This window comes from Triturus cristatus, chromosome 8 (assembly GCF_964204655.1).
Source record: "Triturus cristatus chromosome 8, aTriCri1.1, whole genome shotgun sequence".
In the NCBI taxonomy this organism is placed as follows: Eukaryota; Metazoa; Chordata; class Amphibia; order Caudata; family Salamandridae; genus Triturus; species Triturus cristatus.
The window spans coordinates 752,461,388-752,477,708 of NC_140591.1; the positions used below are offsets into that span (position 1 = coordinate 752,461,388).

General features: G+C 43.3%; 1 protein-coding gene across 1 annotated transcript in view; it reads right to left on the minus strand.

The window, feature by feature from the left end:
* Positions 1–16,321, minus strand: part of CARS2 (cysteinyl-tRNA synthetase 2, mitochondrial) — a 442,315-nt gene that overhangs the window by 343,030 nt on the left and 82,964 nt on the right. The window lies entirely within an intron of this gene.

The window sequence follows — 16,321 nt, forward strand, 5'->3', positions numbered from 1 at the left end:
CTGCCCCAAATATCTGAGGCTAAAGACTCCAGTTTGCATTCCTACATGTAATCGTTTCATTTCCTTAGACAGTAGCTAGCACTGCTGTGTACTTCAGGAAAATCCGTAAACACCTGCTTCTCAAATCCATAAAAGGACAACTATCCTTCCCACAAACTTCTAGTGTAGTCAACTTGTTCTGCGGGGTGAAATTTCACACAGACAGAATAACTTTATTTCGCCGACATAATGAAGGCATAAAAGTATACTACATATATTAAAAGATAAAAACATTCCACATCATTACAGAACAATAAGTTTTAAGATACAAGAGCTATACAAATTTCTAGTTTATGATAAAAGTTCATGCTCGATTAAGTTCATATTGCAATTGATTGGATACACAGATTGAACGTCTCTTTTTTAGAGCAGTTAAAAGAAAGGATAGTGTAGTCACTATGTAGACCGTCTACATTCTGGGCACAGTGGAGTAGTACTTAATTTGTGCTGGTGATTGCAGGGACTGGGACTTATTTTTCATCATCCGAATAGGATCCAGAACAGGAGAGAGGAAGGCAGAGAAGGAAGAAAGAAGTGTGCGATATAAAGGAAAACGGAGACAAAAGGAAAAAGCAGGGATGAAAAAAATCTGCAAGGGAGAGGTATAGGGACAGTGTGGGATGGTGGAAGACATGAGGTGGAATCAAAAGCAGGCAGCCTTGGTATTCCACAGCAGTGCTAGCTAGAGATCTATGGGCCTCTGAATGCATTTATTTCAAATGAAGCACTTCCCGAGTGCGAGCCTAGAAATGTAAAATAAGAAAGTTGCTGTCACGGGATCCGTGAGGGCCTTTGGAACTACTTTACTCCCTGATGTGCATTACAGCTCTGTTTAGAAGTGCCCCCCTCGCTTCCTGTAAAGCACAAATTACCACCGCGCCGCATGCAGCCAATTGGTTGCTTACCCATTCAAGGGCCATAGTGAATTTACGTTTCTTTGGTATTCCCCATGGTGCGATGTGGCGCTTATGGACTGTTTTCTTTCCACCCATTGACCTTTGCAACACCTGTTATGGCAATAGTTTTTAACTGCCCTCTTATAGTTTACTCCATCTCAGCGCAAAACGGCCCTTTGGCGAGATTGCCTATTCCCTGCCTCATTAATATCCGTGAGGCAGGATTCTGACTGCGAATCCCATCGAATATGCTTCAGAGGAAGGCATGGGGACTTGCGAGTGACTGAAAAGGGATGGCAGATTTCTATGCTTTCTAATTCACCGGAAGCCATCAATTTTTTAGGTCAAAGCCTACCAGACATTGCAGCAGTCTTGTTGCAAAGACATATTGCGGACATGCTGAAAATTGATCCGGGAATGCATTCCGCCTATTGCTTACCATTGGCTTTGTAGCTCACATTTGCTTGTGCTCTATCCGCTAGCTATATTTGTTTCAGGCAGTGCAGCATGTCTCTGCCCATCCCGTGGAGCATAACCTACTTACCACTCTTCTGACAGGCTCCTTGTATTGTTCCAAAAGTGCTCACTTTCTGCAAACTCTTTTTTTTATTTTCGTGAGGCAATCTTTGAGAGTGCTTATGTTTTCAGCTTGTATGCTAGTTCAACTACTGTAGTTCTTTGAAAAGGTTTCCGACACACGATTGATTCTACTTATCTCTGGAACTAAAAGTGCATCAATCCTGTGACCATGCTGGAGTTCAGAAGGTAAATAAGCAATAAAGAGGCCTTTAAATTTTGTTTTTATCTTGGCACATTTGCATACTTTAAAGACTGAGGTCAAATATCAGACCATGTCTTCTGATAAATTGCGGTTTAGTCTTTAGAAGAGAGGTTGGTGGTTACTTTTCTTTCTCTGACTGCAAAATGAGAGGATTTTGTAAAGTGAGCTACACAAGTTCCGGCCTAAGCCACAACAGAAATGCATTGCCCTCAAACCGGGAACTTTTGATTCCATCCTGCCCCTGCTGTGGCTTTGCTATTACCACACTATCCAGCAGGGAATACACTCTTAACACCACTGCCTCTACGAATTATATTTTACAGTTGCCCTCCTCTGTCAAGAATACGGCTGTTCCCCCAAAGAAATTTACCTTTTTTAATATAAATTGCAGGTCGCTTCCTAAACACCATGGCATGGGCAGCAACTTTTTCGGAACTCATCGCCCTTTGTTGTTAGATGCTGCAAATTCTACCATCCTGGGAGATTTAAATATTCATTTCAACGACCTTACATGCACTATTAGCACTTCTCTGATGGCCGATTTGGCAGCTATGAACATCCTACTGTGCAACTCTGGTCCCACTCATAGGGCGGGATACTTGTTAGACCCCATCTTTTCCAATCTACTCAGTATCTCATGCCAGGCAGCCCTCCCTATACTTTGGTACGATCATTTTTTGGTCGGTTTCAAGGTGAGGTTAGATCTGCGGCGTGAGAACACATCCATCCCAACTACCATGTCAGGGTCTAGAAACTGGAAGAATTTAGATTTTGATTCTTTCAATCAACATCTCTTGAATAACATTCCTGACATCACCTCTATCAATGTAGCTGATTCGGATACCATCCAAACTTGGATTATGACATCCATTGATGCATGTCTTCCAACGTCTATCAAAAAAATGAATAATCATCGACCTCCTGCCCCCTGGTTCTCGGAAAGGTTAAAAGCAGAGAAAACCAAATGCAAAGCACTGGAAAGACGTTGGAGGAAGGACTATGTGCCTGAATCTAGACGTATTTATAAACTAGCCAAAAGGGACTACCATTCCATTTGTAACGCTGCTCGAGCAGAATATGTAAACTTCACCATTTCGTCAGCACATAACAGCCCCAACGTCTTGTTTAAATTAGTTAAAGATCTTTCAGGAGCAACCTGCCAACCTGCGCTACCCGTGCTCAATGAAGCTCAATGTGAGGACTTGGCCAAGTTTTTTATTGCCAAAGTGGAGAAAAGCTACACAGAACTGAATGTAGTAACAACTAATATGGAGCATCAAACGAAAAACGCTCCCTCTACATCAGGCTGCTTTACTCCACTGGGGATACAGATCACCGTGCCAACTAATACACTAGAAAACTGGTTGCCTATGGACACCCTCTCCATCAGCCGCATCTTAAATAGCCTCAAATCCGGCTCACCTAAAGATCCTCTTCCCCTCCCCATTCTTCAAAAATTGGAACTATCTCCACTGAAACTCATAATGGAGGTTGCTTAATGCGTCTCTGCAGGAAGCAACCGAGCCCTCGGCATGGAAACATGCCATGGTTCTCCCCCTTTTGAAAAAAGCTAATGCTGATCCGACTGAACTATCGAATTTCCGCCCGATTCCTTTACTTCCAGCTTTTAATTTTTTTTTAGAAAAGCACATTAATCACCAACTGACGCAGTTTGTTGACTCCCAAAAAATCTTACATGCATCACAATCTGGCTTTAGAGCTGGGTTCTCTACTGAAATCAGGCTTCTGGGGGTCCCAGAAACATTGCGTCAAAGTCTTGACATGGGTGAAACGGTGGCACTCATACTGCTTGATTTGAGTGCTGCTTTTGACATTGTGTCACATACCGCTCTACTAAAATTTCTACAATCCTCGGGCATTGTCGGATCAGCACTCAAATGGCTTACTGATTTTCTGACCGGCCGGACTTTTCAGGTCTTTTCACCGTCAGCAATCTTTAAGTCCCACGCCTCTCCTTACGGAGTTCCGCAGGGTTCTATTCTCAGCCCATTACTTTTTAATATCTATGTTAGTCCCCTGGCCACAATAGCTGAAAAGGCTGGGTAATCCACCTTCTCGTATGCTGATGGTACCCAGCTAATCTTCTCTCTTTCCACCAATGAGGCATCTTAGGTGTCCTCTCTCCAGGTAGGATTGCAAAAGATAGCTGGCTGGATGCATGCCAACATGTTAAAACTAAACGGTGGAAAAACAGAAGTTCTAATTCTTGGGAAAATTAAAGATCTTTGGGGCCTCCGACATTGGCCTCTTCAAATGGGTGATCTTCCCCAACCGGTGCAATTAGTCCGCAATCTAGGCGTAGTCATAGATGACCAGCTATCAATGAGGTAGCAAGCAGTCAAGGTCGCCTGAATCTGCGTCACCATCCTAAAATGGCAAAAAAATACTCTGGATATTGCCTAGTTCCACACAAAGAACAGTGGTCCAGGCCCTAATTACTTCCAGGCTGGACTACGGCACGTCCTGTATTTAGGAGCCAACAAGGAGGTGATTCGAAAACTGCAGGTAGTACAGAATTCGGCGGCTAGACTGCTTTGCCAGGTGCCTAGAAAGGCCTCTATTTCATCATCGTCATCGATGACGCAACGCGCGGAGTAGGAGGAAGACGCTCGGGTTTCTCACTATCACATGACGGGACCTTCTTTGGGATTTTCAACTTTAAATTCTTAATTGATACCATAATCAGTACGAAGATATCTATGTCTACAACATTTCAGATGCTTGCCTTGAACTGTGGTGGACAAATTGTGGCCTTATAACGTTGTGCCTAGAGCGCACCTTATGACTTTCTGAAAACTACCGAACCAGATTCCCAGCTAACTTCAAGGGGTCTGCCAGAAGAATATCTTGAGCGACCATTTTATAACAATTGCGGGCCTTGAAAAATTCGTATCAACACGACAAAACACGTGTCGGCTGTTTTGCTCTTCAAATTCTAACTTTGAGTCATCTACATCAAGACTCCAAAGGACCTTCCATTTGTCTATTTAAATTGTGATTGACATTTGGTGTTTCTTTATTGCTTGTACTTGTACTGCTTTGTATATTTGGGTTTATTAAAACTACACTGAATACTAAGTTAGACTATAAGATACATCAGTGGTTGTGCTCTGTAATCTATATTTGTATGCACAGGAGTCCCTGTGAAGGGCTTGAACCAAGTAGGACATCGGTGAGGGCTTTGTTAAATGGGAGAAGAGGTTCGGATGGGTCCAGGACCTCAGCAGCCCTCCTCACCACAATACCAAATAAGGCTCCCTCCTCTGTAGCCATGGTAGAAGGAGAGACTAAGCCAGTATCTGGGGAGGTATCCAGTCCACTGGCATCCACCAGATCCTCATACCAGGTGTCCTTGATGACATCTAGGGGCTGGCATTCACCAGTGTCCAGTGGCCTCTCCCAATCATCCCCAAGTCCTGGCCCAAAAGATTAGGGCAGCCCAAACAAATAGGGTACAGGCTCCGACCTGGGTGGCATGCCTCCAATTGGCTCCGTGTTGGAGTCAGGGATGAGTATAGGGACTGGGCTGCCGGTGACGTCGGCAGTGGAGCCAGTGCTGGGAAATGTCATGGTGGCTCGACCTGCGCCACTCAGGATCCATCCATGGATCCAAGGGGCCTGACTGGTGCTGGGAGCGCACCCGCCAGTGGAAGACCAGAGGGGCCCCTCCAAACCTGCAGGGCCCAAAGGCGCGCTAGACGGTATGGGCCGCCCGAATATGAGGCGCATGGCCTCATTAAACTCACAGAGTTGCGAGGGGGCCGCTTCGGCTCCGGGAAACTCAGGGAGGCGCAGAGACGGCCCTGGAGCAGGCTTGCCCATTTAACCAGGCCTCGAATGCCAGCGTTACCTCCTCTCGCCAGATGACTTAGAAAGATGGGGTGAAGTCGAAGACCACTTCAACTTCTTACTCTAACTTCCGTTTGTTGGACTTACCCGAACACACAGATGACTGCGACGACTAGTGCTTGGAGTGGCTCTGCGACCGATCCCATGACCTTCCTCTCAACTGGGATCGAAACCATCGCGCCGTCACACTCTAAGCAGCAAGACGTTGGAGGGACCACTCCCTCAAGGCCTTGGGATGCTGGTGCGACCATCGAGGCAGGTCTTGGAGTTGTGGTTGCACTCGAGGCACCAGAGACAGATGAGGTGTGGGTCCGTCACCAATATATGTAGGTGACAGGTGCCACAGGGCTTAAAACCAGCCTTTCTTGTGGACATCCCTGCCACACCAGGAGAAAAAGTCTAGAAAATACATCTACAAAATGTAAAAAAGAGTAAGGCAAAAAAGACTAGGGATAGCTTTTCTCCGAGTCTGCGCTGACTGACGTGAAAAGAAAAGAACTGATGTCAGCGCACTGTGGTGGCGCCTATATAGGCACTGTGCATGGCACTTCCGGCGTGGACGAAGCCATGCAGAGCCGAATGATGCCACCTACTGGCGCGCAAGGTCACTTTTCACGAAAAAGTTCTATTTACAGTCTGGCGCCTAGGGATAATTCTAAGGTAAGGAATCTGCGGCTAAAAGTCTCTATCAGATTATCCATGCAAATTTGGGGGTTATTTATGTGGAAAATATATTGTATGTAAATCACAGTGCGCTACAACATCTTGCCTTAGTAATATATTTGTAAGAGTGTGCTCCAAAATATACCACCAGCTACAAACTACACCCTTGCCATTCTCCTGCGGAATACATTTGCTAAACCTGTTCTTTGTGTGACACACGGAATTTTCACAATCCCCATGTCTTCAGTGATTTAAAAATAATGCCAGCACCCCCACTGGTGCATGCGAGTTCAAAATGTCATTTGCATGAACACTTGTTAGCACACTTCTTTTCAACAATCCTGGTTCTACGCAGGCCTTGAAAGAAGCAGCATACTATAATTTAAATAGCATTTGCTCATATATCTGGCATGCAATCCTCAGCTTTTACATCAGTGCTAACACAAGTCCTTAAAAGACCAGTCTTCATCAATAAAGCATACATACAGATAACTGTATTACGATCTGTAATTCACATCTCAACAAAACATTATAACAGATGTTAATAGCACCCGCTGAAAACTGTGCAGGGACACATTCAGAGGACTTGTCACAAGAATCTAAAAATAAAGAGTGAAATAATCAAAATCAGTAAAGGAAGCATGTGCATGGAGATTGCAAACCACAATTAGAAGAACCACCCAATATGTTCATTTTACCAGCAACCATTCTGGTGCACTTTTGGACAAACCAAGAGCGGTTTGTCAAAAAGCTGTTATAGCACTTGCTACCTTAACTCAGCCTGTTTCTAAGCATCCCTAGTGTTTACAGATAAGAGACTAAAGGAAAAAAGAGGTTGTTAGGCTTAAGATTCTTTCTCATTCCAGATGAATAATCAAGTTACTTTCTTTGCCCACTTGACTCGCTAAAGGTAGCGATAGCATGCAGAGGCTTGTCCCAGGGTGCAGTAGATAGATAGTTTTTAAGGTATTAGTATTGTCAAATCTGTGTCTCCTCTAGAGAGTTTAGAGGGCAGTATAGAATGAAACTCTCAAAATAACTCTACGACTCACAGTATACACCATGTACACGCTTTGATCTACCTATGTCCACCTTATATCCACATCTCTCGCCTCACCCACAAGCCTACTGCATCAATGCGGCCCTCAGTCAAACCAGAGACCATACTTTTTGGCTCCTGGGAAACGTTTCCAACTACCCATGGTGTACAGCATCACTAAAAACCATTAGAAAAGCCAATAGGTTCCAAAGGCAAGACCTATTGGCTTGGTCATTGCTTATGTCAAAGGGCAGGGACTGTTTTAAAAAAATTGTTCGGGTGTGACCATCACCTGAGCGATGATGGAGCTTGGGAGAGGTGTTTACTGTAGTGCTCCACTTTATGGCAGTAAAGATGATTCCAGATACAGTGCAGAACAACTGAAAAATTAAAATCATGCAGGAGAGCTTGTTCAGCGTTACTGACAGTGATGCATTCTGCAGTGCACAGGGGAGGGACAAGAGTGGCCTTGTTCACTTACCTAGTGGCATGAGATCAAACAAGCTCGGCACAGAAGAAGCACACTTGGCTCAAAGACAAACTGAGTGAAATTGCTGGCTGCGCCCTTTGGATCTCAGAGTTAAAGACTAGTGCCTTTGCAATCCGAAAAAGTATATGGGTCATTTTAGACAAGGGCTTAGACAAAATATTAGCAAGGTGATTCTTTGAGGTCCCCTTTTCCTGCTGCACAACCTGAAGGGGCAACAGAATCTGTTGAGGTACCCCAGGGATGTGGTACTCATTCCAAAACACTTTCTCAAGAATGTTGGTAGTAGCGGCCCTTTACCTACCCTACCAGCTATCAAGGCCTTTTGATGAGAGAAGTAAAATGTAACAAATCGCAAGGAGACTTACCTTCTTCCTGGAAACAGACAGGTCGTAGCCTCACAAATTACTTTTTGGGAACTCCTCAAGGTGATCTTAGTCCAACAATGGCAGCCCAAAAAATTATAATCTTTCTCAACTAAGAACCTTTATTCCGGTCTCTCAAACCTACTCTTAAAATGGCCCAACATTTCACTTCAGTATTACAAGTGGTGAAATATGAAGCAACTACAGCCACAATAAATCCAGCAAATAACGAGCAAGTGACATTACCTTCGGTAACGTCTTATCTGGTAGAGACAGGATCTAGCCGCAGATTCCTTAACTTAGAAACCAACCCAGGCGTCAAACTGGATCCGGAAATATTTTCAGCAGTACCTCTGTGCGTCGGTAGAAAGCATTGAGTGACTCTGTAGCGACATCAGCTTCCGAATGTGACATCAATGGAATCCATACAAGTCCTCCCTCAATGCGCTGATGTCAGTTTCTTCTGTGACTATTTTCGCGCCAACAACTCGGAGCCACTTAGAGAAACAGTCTCTGTAAACAGTGTGCCAAAAGGGACATATCTTGTATCAACAAGCACAGATTGAAAGAACTGCATTAGTATACAAAGAGGGGATTTTGGAGACAACAGAGCCCTCAGTTAGAAGAGTGGGGAACAGGGCCGTACTGGGAACTGAAAGCAGCCCTGATAATTTGGTCGGACCACCCCCGGGGGGAGAATGGGGGGGGGGAACTAGTGTGAAGCACTGCTGCTTTTGTTACTGGGGGCAAATATTGCAGCACCGCTGCAAAACCGGCTCTCAGTAACAAAACCGGCCCCCACCTGCAAAACCGGCCCCCACCCCTCCAGCCTCCTGGGGAAACGCCTGATGCACAGCATGGCCTGCCGGTCCTGGCGTGGGGGGAATGGGTGAGCCGAGAAGGAGTCTGCGGCTAGATACTATCGCTACCAGAAAGGTGTTACCAAAGGTAAATTACTTGCTCATCTGATAGAGACATCTAGGTGAAGATTCCTTATCTTAGTATCAGATACCAAAGCAACACCATCCTTGGTGGAGGTGCTGAGAACTGACTTCACAACAGATCCCCAAATAAGAGAAGCCGGTCTAAAAGACAGAAAGGGACCAGACTATTCAAACAATTGATAGGTGGAGCAGGACCACCGTTCAAGAACCAACGTCCCCGACTGAGGGAGGGTGCCAACAGGAGGTAACAGTTTAAGAAAGAATAAACAGCATGTGGAAAGTCCACCATGAAGAAAAAGACCATAAGGGTGAAGCAAAAGTCTGGAGGAAACTAAGGGGAAAGCATTGCTGATTTTGACAATCAAAGATTGTCCAACCCATGGAAGCTTGAGAAACAGGTAAGAAACCTACCGAAAGCTCTAGATGAAAACTGGGAGTATAGAGTTGAAAGGGAACAAGCCCCTGGAAGGGGAAAAAGCCCCCAACATTGTATGACAGTGCAGAAGCAGAAGTACATAGATAAACAGAAGAAAGGATATGCCCAAAGAAAAAATAATGAAATACCCCTACCAAAAAAGGGGGAAACGGAACCTCTCCCAAGGGAAGGGATGGGGGAAAAAGAGAAAGTAGTCCGCCACACAGAAAAACAACGCCACGAATGCCAGAAGTGGGAGACAGAGCTATGAGGGAGAGATCATTATCCCCTCCTAGGAGGAGGAAGAAAACATACAGGAAAAGAAAGGGAAACCTAGTCTCCTTTGAAATAAGGATACCAAGACATGGATCATACAATCAAAGGGACTAGTGTTTCAAGTCGAACAGAACTGACAAGAACAGCCGACACAACAGCTATCCCGCAGGTGCACTGACATAATGTATAACCCCGCCCCCCGGCAGGAGCAATAGCAGTGGCTGTAACCCAATTATGTAGGTGTGAACACTTAAAGGGTAAAAACAGATACAAAGAATACCAAACTGCAGAAAATTATCAGCATCAGGAGAACAATAAACAGAAAAAGGGCTTACACAAGAACGCTGCACCAAGGCGCAAAGTAAACTAATATGCCAAAAGGTTGCTGATATCAAAAGGGCACTCGAGAAAGTAAAAACACCATAAGGTGGAGTTGTGGAACCTAGACCTGATCCAATAGGAACGCATTATCGCCCACATAGATGTAGCAATTAATTTTTCAGTTGGATGCAGTTCCAATGAGGGATGGGAGTGGGTTGAGTGGGGATGTTTTTGACTTGGCAAAGGTCTGCGAGATGGTTGGGTGGACTAGCACAGACTATTTACACTCTACTAGCACAAAACATGGTGAGCTATTACCTCATATATAGAGGAGACACATTTGATTACTAGGAACCAAAATTGATGAGACCTAAGCACTTTTCAATCCCTTTTTTGCAGCAACAACTAGGAGTCTCTTGGGTCTTGGTTGCAATTCACACAAATCTGCCTTGTGTTGTAAGGGAAGAGGAGAACAAGGATAAGGAAGGATATTTTGTAATAATGATAGGGGTTATAAAAAGTAGTGAGGTTACGCTGATTAAGTCAAATGGAAACAATTCAAGTCATAAGAACTTTTTGAAGTCCCTGATGAACGGGTTCAGCGTAAGGTTCTAAAAGGCAATATGGGTGTGTGATTTCAATGTAATTACAGATACATTACTAGATCCTTTCCCACGTGGAAGGTACATTTCAGGGGTTATTTTGCAAGAACTTCACATGGTGTCAGTGGAGATGGGCTTACAGATACCTGGAGAGCAACTCACCCAAGCAATAAGGAATTACGTACTAACTTTACTGTTTGCGATTACCAAATAGTGAAATTTTGTGATTCGCTATTTGGTAATCGCAAACAATAATGAACTAAAGTGTATTTAACACTATTTGCGATTCCCAGTGGGTTGCAAAAAGATCTACTTCATTAATATTCATGAGATAGGTCTCGTCTGCGATTCATTGGGAATCGCTAAAATCACAGGGATGGCGGCCAGCTGGGATCATTAGACAACCATGTCTGTGACTGCTTTTGTTTTTTTAAAAGGAAAACTGAATGCATTTCATTTTTTAAGAGTTGGCAGTGATCTGTGGGACCATTGCCTTCTCTTAAAAACAGTTTTGCATACATTACCAAAAGGGATGGGGTTCCCTTTCCATTTGTAAATGGGTTACCACCAACTCGGAGTTGTTGGTAAAATGCAAATGTTTTGCGACCGCCTTTGGGTCGCAAAACATTTGAGTCGCTATTGGGAAGGGACACCCTAAACACACCCCTTCCTAATGCAGAATCGCAAACCCATTTATAGGTTACCGAATCTCAAAATAGGGATTTGTACATACAAAAATGTTTTTTTGCAGTCGCAAATGACCTGATTCTGCGGATCAGGCTGTTTGTGAGCTCAAAAAAGCTATGTACATCTGGCCCCAAGTCTTTTTCCACATAGAAACCAATCATATTCTGGATTTGATCACCAGTGGGAGTCAAGCGCTCAATCATTAGTGATGTGGGGTTTGAATATAGGGGCCTGTCACAAAGGAGAGGGGAAAGGTGGTGTGGTGCATCTATTTTAAAAAGACTGAACTTATTCTCAGAACTTAAATAGTCAGACACAGGACTATCTCAAATTGAATGACCATAACGTGTGTCTTCGGATACCCTTTTGGATGCCTTCACAGAGGCAGTTATGCAGAAATGCATTGCAGCTACAGAGGGCCGCAGGCATAACTGAATGATAGGAAGGGGAAACATAGGGAAAGGAGCTTAAAAGAGCATTACACCAGCATAAAGAGAGAGGGTTACTTTGCTCTATGAGAAAAACTACAGCCTTGAGGGGCCAACAAAAATATTTCTCAAAGAAAAGTCTGAAAGGGGACAGTTGAGGTTAAAGCAGATGTTCTATGAAAGAGGTAATACGTCCTATAAATTGCTGGCATCTAGGCTCAGAATGGAAAAAGTAAAATCGAGAATAGCAGATAGGAAGGACCTCACTAGAAAACTGATGACTAGGAAGCAGGATAAACAGAATGTCTTTAAGACCTTTTACAGCATCCTTTATAAAGGGGAACACATAAATATGCATAAGTTTCATGGAATTTTCAAATGTTTTCCCTTTCTAAACTAGGACAAATTGAGTGAGGCTACAGAGATGTCCATTTCTGATTTTGAAGTGATTAAAATGGTTAAGAAATTACAGACTAACAAGGCCCCTGGTCCAGTTGGAAACTCTGGCTCCATGTTTGCTCTATTACAGTCTGCAGGTGGCTATACATTTAAACTCTTTCCTAGCGACAAAAACACTACTACAAAAACACTACTACCTCCATGAAGAAAGTTGATCTAATAATGCTGCAAAGACAGGGATATCACCTAACAAATAAGCTTCATACTGGTTTGGTGCTCTCTTAAATACATACTCCAACATTTTTAAGAAAGTCCTTGCTAAAGGCCTAGTGCATGTTATGCCATGTGTTATCCACCCAGACCAATCAGACTTTAATAAGCACAGACAGATGTTCAGCATCATTAATAGGCTGTTACACTGAGTGGACAAAGCGAATAGGAGGAAGCTACCATTGGTCATACTCTTCAGCAATGCTGAAAAAGCATTTGACTGGGTGGATTAGTTATTATGTTTTGTTCTGAATAAGATAGGGCTAGGGCCATTGATGAAAAAGTTTTTAGGGGCAAGCTACATATCACTCACAGCTATTGTAGTGCTAAATGGAGTGAGATCAGAACTGCTACTTTTAAGTAGAGGAACTGGGGTAACACCTGTCACCACTCCTCCTTCTCCTGGCGATGGAACCACTGGCCTTTAAGATCAGAAGAGAGAAGATGGATAAAATGCAACTTGCGACTCAGAAGCCTAAAATTCATTTGTTTGGAGATGATATTCTGCGAACTCTCAGGAAACCAGAATGCTCTAGCCACAAGTTCGTAAAAGTTCTCTAATTCACAGATTCAAAGTGAATCTAGATAAAATCTGAACTGTTGAATGTGGGTTAGAACAAGAGATAAGGGAACAAGTTGAGATGTTGTCATAGTTCTTATGGACTAAGTATAAGATTAAAAGCTTAGGTATCTATATCACACATATGATTAAGGGGGTATATAAAGCTAACTCACCAGCTGAAGTTAATTTGAGATATGGTTCCATAGCGTCCCCTCTTTGTTTTAAGGTTAGGTAGGGTTGCGATGTTAAAACCAAATTATTACCACACTTACTATGGATGTTTCCTTCCAACTCTACCATTACCGATATCTGAGAAGTACAGGGCCCTCCTACAGGCAGCATGCAATAATTTGATATAAGGGAGCAAGAATGCCAGTGTTTTCAAGGTAGTGATGAGAGCACAACATAGATGCGTGAGGACTACGTCTCCTAGACTGAACAATTATCAAGCGGCCCAATTAAGGGTATTTTTTTAATGGTTTTTACGTGAACCTGAAAAACATTGGATCCACATGTAAGTTGGTTCGATGGGCAGGTTGCTGTGGGCTTTTCATGTCTTCTTGCTACTGCCAGCTAGGCAGTAGCAGAAAGCAATGATGGGCAGAGCACTTTGAATTTAAAGTGCGCATGTCTTTTTGGTCGACCGTTTTACGACGGCCAGTCAGACACGCACATTTTCAACCGCTTAACTCAGCAGTCTTAGACAGCTGGGTTAAAGGAAGCATAGGGCTCCAGTATCCTCGAAAGTGGCAAAAGAGGCTGCTCCCTCCAACCCTGGCATTGCTCTCATGTAGCATGAGGGCAGCGCCAGGAATAGTTACTACAGTTTCCTGAAGCCTGTCTGCCTGGAGAAGATCAAAGCAAGGAAGAGGACATCACACCAGGAAGGTAAGTGGGATTATTTTTTGTTTAGTTATTTTATTTATTTTTGTTTGTCCCCCCGCCCCACCACCCTCCTTACATGCCAGTCGCCACAGTGTTTTCATTCTGTGAATAAGAATGGTGAACCATGCACCACCCTCCTTACATGCCAGTCGCCACAGTGTTTGCATTCTGTGAATAAGAGTGGTGGACCATGCAGCTGTCCTCCGACTGATGCCTGATCCCTTAAATGCAGACAACCCTCATTATCAAGGTGGACACCATCCCTGAAAGCCAGCATATGGTATGCTAATGACCAGCAATTGTTTCGGCAATCAATATCTGATCAATGGTTTTGAGCACGAAGATACATTCCATTGCAAATCAGGAGGAGAAGAGGAAAGCCCCTTTCATGTCCTCTCCACTATCTGAACTCAAATTGGTTACAAAGGGGGTACTTTGCGAATCAGAAATAAAATTCCAGTTTGTACCCTTTGTACATTGCAAATCTGGATTTTGTGGTTGCCGAGTTTGCGGTTTTGTAAATAAGACCCTTTAACAGTGCTCAAAGTTCTATTCTACCCCAATCAGGTAAAGTACTAAAATTCAAATAATATGGTCACAATGTAGCCCTCGTCTGGAGCATGGCATATCTTCGATCCAAAGTTATCTGGAATTTTTTGCTTCAGCCACGTGACCAGATTCAGTTCCTACTCACTAGTCCTGTACCACTCTATGCTCCATGTGTCTGCCAAAGGTAACATACTATACTGTGCCAGCTGATAAAAAGCATCACTAGTCCTGTACCACACTATGCTCCATGTGTCTGCCAAAGGTCACATACTATGCCGTGCCAGCTGATAAAAAACATCACTAGTCCTGTACCACACTATGCTCCATGTGTCTGCCAAAGGTCACATACTATGCCGTGCCAGCTGATAAAAAACATCACTAGTCCTGTACCACACTATGCTCCATGTCTCTGCCAAAGGTCACATACTATGCCGTGCCAGCTCATAAAAAACAAGCAACCCTACACCTTTTTCTTTAAAGGGGAAAGAGGAACAAAACTCTTTGTCTAGCATTAAGTTGATGTTGTTCATTGTAAAATTGTCATGTTTGTATCTTTACAGTCTACTTACAATTTCACTATTTTGTAAGCCTGGTTTTGTAGGTAACCCCATATCTCTAAATCTATCTCTCTTCACTGCTAAGGAGCAAAGGAAGCTGGCTAATTAACAAAGTGTCATCAAACAAGAGGACTCTTGGATGTCTTGTTTAAAACAGAAAAGAAATAAAAACACATTTATATTTTTGATCAACATAGCAACTCAGGGAATTATTTATAGCCTCCTCTATATATTTTACAACATATGTTTATGCAAGCAGTGTGTACTCCTTCACTGAACAATTTGTTCTTGTAAAAGAGACTTCCTGGGGACCTCTTCTTTTAAGTTATTTTGTTCAAGACTCAGCCCTGTGTGCATATTGGGAGTTCCCTCTCCTTTGTCCTGATCAACAAAGGGGACACACGTCCATAATTGAAGTCATCATCAGCAACTACCGACACATCCCCACACTAGACACCAAAAGGCTAACAAAAACTGAGAAGAAATCTTGAAAAAACACATTTTACACGGAGATCAATATCAAGATAAACCAAGTCATGATAAGGGACTGCAAAACACATTTTGATTGGAGTAGTAGCAGATGCTGGAAATCTCAGGATGGTTTCCAAGGTGCCATTAAGACCCAACAACCCAACGCACAGATTTTGTCCTTTGGAAATCCTGATGGCTCCCTTATAGGTCATATGACCTTGGCCACTGTATTTGAATGGAGCTGGAGCAAAAATACAAGTCATGCATACATCATCAACTGTCAGGTTCTTAATGTTCAGTCAATGATGAGAGGTTGGTAAAGTTTTCAAAACCTTCATTTGTCTTAAAGGATTAGTATGGCTTTTGTCATCTTTATTCAGATTAGTTCCGTTTACAGAAATATCAAATAAAGAATGATCAGTGACAGGCATACATCAATACAGAGTGTTCCATAAAGGAACTTTGTCACTAAACTAGCTAAGAGCCTGATCTACCTTATAATCGAACCCATGAAGAGTTCCTTCTCGGAAAAGAGCAAATAAAACTACCTATGAAGAGTTGTTCTGGAATCTCAGCCGAATTCCTTACAACTGCAGTAGCAACTGTTAAAATATCAGTAAAGGATGGATGATCATTGCAGTAGCATTGATCAGAAATAGGGTTAGGTAGGTAGAGAATAAAGTCACCTCTAGCAATAGTTGTCGGTAACAAAGAGGACGCCTAGGTCAATTCGCGAGTCTCAAAACGAGTTCCAAGTAAGGGTCAAGAGAAAATGTGACAGAGTCTGTGTGTCTGCGTGAGAGAGTCTCTATGTT